The sequence below is a fragment of the Callorhinus ursinus genome, unplaced genomic scaffold (assembly GCF_003265705.2).
Source record: "Callorhinus ursinus isolate GAN/ISIS: 27379988/994484 unplaced genomic scaffold, GSC_fseal_2.0 scaffold25, whole genome shotgun sequence".
Classification (NCBI taxonomy): domain Eukaryota; kingdom Metazoa; phylum Chordata; class Mammalia; order Carnivora; family Otariidae; genus Callorhinus; species Callorhinus ursinus.
Genome location: NW_027397087.1, coordinates 5,441,583 through 5,449,869, shown reverse-complemented (window position 1 = coordinate 5,449,869; position 8,287 = coordinate 5,441,583). Strand labels below are relative to the sequence as shown.

Sequence of the window (8,287 nt, the reverse complement as noted above, 5' to 3'; positions counted from 1 at the left end):
TGATGAGCACTGGGTATTGTATGCAACTGATGAATCACTGACTTCTGAAACTAATAATAGAATATATGTTAATTAAATTGAATTTAAATTTAAAAAAGTTAAAAAGAAACATGATCATTTTTATCACGTATATTTCTTTTCTAATACTGACTTTTCTCTTTGGAAAGCCTGCTTTGTTCTAGTTTTTCACTTTTTTTTTTTTAAGATTGATTTGTTTATGAGGGAGAGAGAGAGCAGGGGGAGGGGCAAAGGGAGAGGAAGAGAATCCTCAAGCAGAGGCCTTGCTAAGTGTGAAGCCTGACCCGGGGCTTGATCCCAGGACCCTGAGACATGACCTGAGCTGAAATCAAGAGCCAGCCACTTAACTGACTGAGCCACCCCCGCACCCCTCACTTGTTTTAATATAAAGCTTAGAGAATGTATCATTGTAGCCCATGGTGATTCTCTGTTTACTGAGCACCCACAACACTTGTGGTTAATGCTATTTCTATCCTCATGTAGTTTCATTTGTTGGTTGCCTTCCCAGTTAGAAATGGAACTTTTGAAGAGCAGAGATCATGTTTTGTACTTACTTGGTTTAATAGTATGTAACATTTGAAAACTTTAGCTAAGGCACAAAGAGTTAATAAATACATTTCCTGGAGAGGTTCCAGATCAAAATGTAAAGTTTCCAAAGATGTCTCAAAACCAATTACACGACCTACAACTTATACCTGCATAGGGTTGAGGAAGGATTTTAAAGAGGATTTCTTTGGAGAGAGCTGGGCTGGGATTTCAACTCTCCCCAAGGAGGCAAGCTGAGGTACGATCACCTTATCTTAAGACCAGTACAAAGGGATTTATTAGAAGTACCTACTGAACTTGCGAAATTAAGATACAGAGAAGACCAGAGATTTCCTCCTATTTGAAAAATCTAAAGACAGAGCAAGTGAAGATGAATGCCAGAGGACTTGGATCTCAGTTAAAGGACAGTATTCCAGTTACTGAACTTTCAGCAAGTGGACCTTTTGAAAGTCATGATCTTCTTCGAAAAGGCCTTCCTTGTGTGAAAAATGAACTTTTGCCCAGTCATCCTCTTGAATTATCAGAAAAAAATTTCCAGCTCAACCAAGATAAAATGAATTTTTCCACACTAAGAAACATCCAGGGTCTGTTTGCTCCACTAAAATTACAAATGGAGTTCAAGGCAGTGCAGCAGGTACAGCGTCTTCCATTTCTTCCAAGCTCAAACCTTTCACTGGATATTTTGAGGGGTAATGATGAGACTATTGGATTTGAAGATATTCTTAATGACCCATCACAAAGTGAACTAATGGGACAACCACACTTGATGGTGGAATATAAACTCGGTTTACTGTAATCTGTTGTGCTGTTCATGAAAATAGAGGGGCTGCATGTTGTTTATAGTCATCTTTTTACTATAATTTGATGTACACAACATTAAAAGTACTGACACATGAAAAAAAAATCTAAAAAGCATCCGACAGGCGGGTTTGCTTTAGATGGATGCACTGGAGGAGGGTGCATGACTCATATCAAGGGAATCTCAGATGAGAAGTCCTCACTGATGGGGCTCTTTCTAAGAATCCACAAAATAGCTCATAAGAGTCAGTGTTATTTCCCAGGGAGTATAGGACCATTTTATGATAGTACTAATTTGGTAAGAGTTTTTCTGTGTACGCCATCCTCTCCTTTCTCTTCTCTATACCCTTTGGCTTTGGAAGAAAGGATCACAACCAGATTAGCAAAATGGAGAAGGGGAGGTACAAAGAAGAATTCCCCCTCCCTTCACCCAGCCCTTTTCCTGAACTCCTACCCATCTACCCCCTCCTTGCAGGAGGAGAGGAGGGAGGAATTTCAATTCCAAATCCAGTTTGAAATTTTGATTATTGCATGTAATTAGACACTCTTAAGTATGAATTTGAAACAGTGTTTGCAACTGGGAAGGACAGTTGGATTTTTTATTACCCGAATGATGAGAACAATCATGGGGCTTTGGAGTTTTCATTCATGGCAAGGGAAGAATGTTCCCCATTGATTAATGTTTAAAGCGAGAATGCAAGACAACATAAAGATGCTTGGTGATTATACCACGTGAATCCCATTTGGTAAACTACTGGTTAAACTTTGTCATTTCCAGAGAGTCCGCTGGTGCAATCCTAGGCAGTAAGTGGAAAGGCAACATGGTTTGGTACAAAGAGCCTTCTGCTACATCATAGCTGTGTGACCCTGTGAAACACACCTAATTCCTACAAATCCTGGTTTCCTAATCTGCAAACTAAAGTGAATACATAATATCCACCTTTTTTACTCCACAGTATTGCTGAACAGATCAAATAAGTTTGCACATTTAAAGGGCACCTGGGTGGCTCAGTCGGTTAAGCATCTGACTCTTGATTTCAACTCAGGTCATGGTCTCAGGATTGTGAGATAGAGCCCTGCATCTGGTTCTGTGCTGGTGTGGAGGCGGCTTAAGATTCTTTCTGTGTCCTTCTGTCCACCTCCCTTTCTCAAAAAAAAAAAAAAAAAAAAGATTGCATACTTGAAAATGTTTCTAAATTCCAATAGGTACTCAAAATCAATTAAGTACTTGGTGATTAGTGTACTCTGATCAGATGGTACTTTGAAAACTCATACAGTCTTCCCCTCTTGCCCATGGCCTGAGCCATCCTAAGCCCATAGCCAAATAAGAACAATTAAAGGAGAAGAAGAAAGCTCCAGAGAAGGATATGCCACAGAATCCTCTATGGCCCCTTTCTATTCCTAACACTGCTAGGATAATCTGTTCTGCCTGAGTATTCTTAATGTTTTATCACCACTTATAAAAACCACTGACAGCTTAGCACTAATGAAAGTTTTCTTCCCTCATCAGTTTTTCAGCACCTTCTCCAACATGAGTGTCGAATTACTGGCCAATTATCTGGAAACTAAAGTGAGCCCAAGAGAGTCAGTGAATTACTAAGAAAGGTATTTTCAGAGGGAGGAAACATCTCCAGAGAAAGTTGATTGAAAAAGCGTCTTTGTGTGTCTCACAGAAGGGCTGGGGAAGTGGAAGAGGGCATGAGGAGGAGCCTGAGGAACGCTTTACTCATCAACAACAAGAGAAGAGTGTGAACATTGCACAGACAATACAATATCTGTCCGTGGTTATGGCATGGGATCTCCCTGACAAAGCCACTAGGAAACTGGCTGCCACTAATTAAAAATGGTTCTCGCGGTGCTTGAATGTCACAATGTTCTGTTGTATTGTGTAGAATAACAAAAATAGAGGCATTTGTGAAGGAAAATGGACCATGAAATCTAAGTGATGCTGGAGTTTCTGCAGGAAACCATTCCTCTTCTTCCTCTCCCCAGAGTGTTTCCAATTTAGATTTTTCAGCTTCTTGAATCAATGATGACGGTTTCCACCACCTCCACCACCACACCCTGTCTGCCGTTTCTCCGGTGAGTGGTGCCATTTAAAAGAAGATAAACCACCGCTCTCATTGCTTCTTTGGAGTTTATGTTCTAAAATGAACTTTGCATTCATAGACCAGTGAGGGAATAAGTACACTATGTAACAGAGTGGATCAAGGAATGGAAATGGCAGATAGAAAGCCTATTAACTGTCTTGTGTTCAGATGTCACAAGTGATATATATATATACATAGGGGATTTGGGGGAGAAGTAGAGGGCAGTGTAAAGGAGCTATTTTAGTTGGTGAAGAGATAGGAATCTAAAGTCAAAAGAAAAAATATACACTTTAAGTATAATATTTAAGGTTCTAACAGTGATGAAGACAAGAACTAAAAATAAATGAACTCTCCAAACTGGGAAGGGAGGGGGAGGAAGGAGAATCGAGTTAAAGTGTTTCATCTTTTATGGTGGGTAGTTAAAAGATGTCCGAAGTTAACAATTCAAGAAATAGAACTGCAACATATTTTTTATAGTAATGAAAGTGACTGTCTTTGGTTATACACACAAGAGCAATGGCTCTCCTAGGGGGCTGAAGTAAGGCTTCAGGGGGCACCATGGAGCAAAATGTATGTAGGAGTTTGGCTTTGCTTTCTCCCCTCCTCTGTTCAACCAGAACAACTCTGCTATTTATCTGTTTTACATCTTGGGTTACAGTGAACTATTTAGCTGAAAAAAAAGTTTCTTTGCTTTCAAAATGTTTGGAAAACATCATCCTGGGACAAGATGCATCTGTTTCAAAGATCTGGATTAAAATCCTAAATTCTGGAGGGCCAAATAAATTATAGATAAAGGTAAGTAGCTTTTATAATCCAAATCTTCCTTGACATACAATGAGTTTACATCCTGATAAATCCATCATAAGTTGAAAATATCATAGGTTGAAAATGCATTTAATACACCTAACCTACCCAACATCACAGCTTAGCCTAGCCTACATTAAGCATGCTCAGAAAACTTAAATTAGCCGATAGTTGGGCAAAATCATCTGATGCAAAGCCTATTTTATATTTATATGTTGAATGTCTCATGTCATTTATTGAATACCTTACCGAAAGTGAAAAACAGAGTGGTAATGCGAATACAGAATGATTGTAAGCGTATCATCAGTTGTTTGCCCTTTTGATTGCTGACTGGGAGCTGCAGCTCTCTGCCCAGCATTTCTAGAGAATATTGCACCACAAATTGTTAGCCCAGGAACAGATCCAAATTCAAAAACTGAAGTTCAGTTTCTACTGAATGCATATTGCTTTTGCACCCTTGTAAAACTGAAAAACTTTAAGTCAAACCATTGTAGTTGGAGATCCTCTGTTTAATACATATTCATATAGTCTCTCCTTTGAAAATGGATTCTCTTCTATCCACAAACTCCTCCAGGAACCCTGATTTCCTACCTAATTAAGCCATAGCTTATTGAACCAAGAGTGAAGCTCACTGAAGTTTGGAGGTTTTAAATTTAGATTCTTAGGTCCTAGACTCTGGGATTTCAACTGAGTTGATACATCCTTGGGAGCTGTGTGGGGCTGTCTTTGCCATTTTGCAGGTAGATAATAAAGAAGGAAAGGAAGTGAAGAGGAGGGGGAGGAGGTATTAAGGAGCCCCAGAGAGAAAAGATCTCCTCTCCTTTGCATTTCATAGTCCCCCATCCCTGATGAAACCATGAGATTCCATTATCCTCGATCTTTCCAATAAAGCTTCCATTATGTTTCTCAAGTGTGCATGGGTTTTGTTTCCTTGAATCTGAAAAGAAAAAAAGGCTTTGTATAAGATATAGAAGAAAATGCACAGACCTTTAGGGAGAGAACTTAGAATGATCTGAAGGTGATAAGAACAGCTAATAAATTAGTCCAAGAAAAAAATCATTAGAATTCAGAGAAGCTCAGAGGACAGAGATTAAAAGAGCACAGCCCATGAGCACCTGAAAGGTGACTTAGTGGCTGGGGCTCCCAGAACCTATTGAGATGAGGGTCTGGTGACTGGGAAGACCACCTATAACAGAGGAGTCTATCAAAGGCATGCATAGAAAAAGACTTTGCTTTCCTAGGGACAGAGAGAACTAAGGGAAATACCTTACCTTTGGGTTGGGGTCTGAAGTAAGGAAAAGAAACAAATAAGGCTATTTGCAGCTATAGGTAGAGACAGCTATCGAGAAGTGGTGATAGGAAGCCAGGAGTGACTAGCATGGACTGAGTAGCACTTGAATCTATCAAAAGTAATTCCATTTAAAAAATCTGTTTTCAAGTAACTTACCTAATGTGCACATGACTTTTTTCATGGCATTCCTATAAAGCACAGTGACAAAAATAATTTAGTAAACCAGATGCTGGGGCCTCCTGGTTCCATGAATTAGGCTCAAGTGAACCATCCACATCTACCAAGTTTCATTCCTAAACCCATCAAGGTTCTTGGCAGAAGAAGGATCTCCTAGTTGATAGGCTCCATTCAGGAAGTGCTGCAGGGACAGACAGCATGCATTTGCTCTTTTTAGGAATGTCTACGTGCTGTAGCCCAGTGAATTACGGGGGAGGGAGAAGTTTGCTTTATCAAAGGGAATATTGAAGGCATAAATTACTCATCTCAGAAGACACGAACAGACATTTCTCCGAAGAAGACATCCAGATGGCCAACAGACACATGAAAAGATGCACATCACTCAACAGGGAAATGCAAATCAAAACCACAGTGAGATATTACTTCACACCTGTCAGAATGGCTACAATCAAAAACACAAGAAATAATAAATGTTGGCAAGGATGTGGAGAAAAAGGAACCCTTGTGCATTGTTGGTGGGAATGCAGACTTGTACAACCACTGTGAAAGACAGTATGGAGGTCCCTCCAAAGATTAAAAAAAGAACTACCCTATGGTCCAGTAATTCTACTACTGGGTATTTACCCCAAAAATACAAGACACTAATTCAAAAAGATACGTGCACCTCTATGTTTATTGTAGCATTATTTAAATAGCCAAATATGGCAGCAGCCCAAGTGTCCATGGATCGATGAGGGGACAAAGAAGAGGTGGAATATATACACAATGGGATATTACTCAGACATAAAAAAGGATGAAATCTTGCCATTTGTAACAGCATGGATGAAACCAGAGAGTGCAAGGCTAAGTGAAATTAGTCAGAGAAAGACAAATATCATATGATTTCAGTGGTATGTGGAATTTAAGAAACAAAATAAACAACAACAAAAGAGAAAAATAAATGGACTCTTAACTCTACAGAATAAACCGATGGCTACCTGGGGGACGGCGTGTGGGGGATGGGTGAATGGGTGAAGCGAGTTGAAGAGTGCACTTATCGCGATGAGCACTGAGTAATGAAGAGAAGTGTTGAATCACTGTATTAGTACACCTGAAACTAATATAATACTGTATGTTAACTACGCTGGATTTAAAGTAAAAAATATACTCATCTCAAAATTTCTGTGTGTAGGAAAAAGTGTTGCTATACCATATCATGTACCTCTGAGAAATTTTCTTTTGCCCTTCCTGGACTCTTTTTCTCTAATGATAGAGAAGACACTAGAAGAGTTGGCCTGCCATTTCTGAAAGGATCTGAACCTTAGCCTGAATTCTTGAGATAATTATCGGCAATGCAGCTTTGTTGATCGAGTGCCAAAGACTGCCAGTTCATGAACATATTCAGGAAGACCGCTGCCCTTAAAGATGTAGATATATAGTAAAACAACATCTTTATTTTCTTTTTAAAGTTACAAACAGAATGTGTGCTCCTCTTAATTAAAATCAAATGCTGCTTTTCTAATCCATGGATTTGTGTAATTCTGTAAATATCCTTCATAATATCAATTGCATAAGCCCTATTCAAGAAACATTTGATTTAACCCTGCAAAAAGGTTTCCCTTTTCTGATGAAGAGAAAAGAGACTCTGTATTGCTTATTCGGTGGTTACAAGCATATATACACACTCACCTCTTTACTTAAAAGCATTTTCCTTTTGCCCTAAAGATACATTTTCTTTTGAAATCAGTAAGGTTCCCCCCCCCCAACACACACACACACACACGTTTGTTATTTTGGCTAATATGTGCTGTTGTTCAGCAAAACCTTCAGGAGTGTAGGTGGTGTTGGAGAAATCATGGGATTTAATGGACAAGCAATCTGGGAAACTGCACCCGGGTGCTATATCACATTTCGTACTCCACGTTCTTACACAGTGTCACGGCTCTTCTCAGAAGGAAATTTGCATTGTTGTCCTTGGGAATAAGAATAGATCAGAATTTGCTGTTATGTAACAATGATCCATTATTAGATGGTGTCTTTCACGCATGGTAACCAAGCTCCAAATGGACTTTCCGTGGTCCTTACTCCACAGCTGACAGAGTCCAATCTGTTCTACCAGGTTTTCTCTGGTGTGATCCGCAGTCAACCTGCTTGAGAATCACCTCACCCTACGTCTACTGAATGCTCCACCATCCCAGCTACCCACCAGTTTTTCTGCTCCTTAGGGCAGCAGTTCTTAAACTTCGCTGCACATTGGAATCACCCAAGGAACTTTAAAGACTAATCATGCCGAGTTCCATCTCCAGAGATTCTGAATCAATGGGTCAGTGGTGTGGCTTGAACATTAGGGTATTTGAAAAGCTCCCTAAGTGATCCTAATATGTAGGCAAGGTTTAAGAACCACTGCTCTAGGGCTCCTGAGACTGTGGGAGGGGAGTCTGATTATTTCCATGTCGCTTCCCCTCACTGTGCTTGGCCTTGGGGACCTGAAAGAACTGGTTTGGGGATATGTGCAAATTTGATGGGCAAATACTACAGAAAGCACTTCATGGGGCGCCTGGGTGGCTCAGTCAGTTATGCAGCT

General features: G+C 39.9%; 1 pseudogene; it reads left to right on the top strand.

The window, feature by feature from the left end:
- The first annotated feature begins 925 nt into the window (after positions 1 to 925).
- Positions 926 to 1,455, top strand: LOC112833151 (proteasome maturation protein pseudogene; annotated as a pseudogene).
- Positions 1,456 to 8,287: the final 6,832 nt, after the last annotated feature.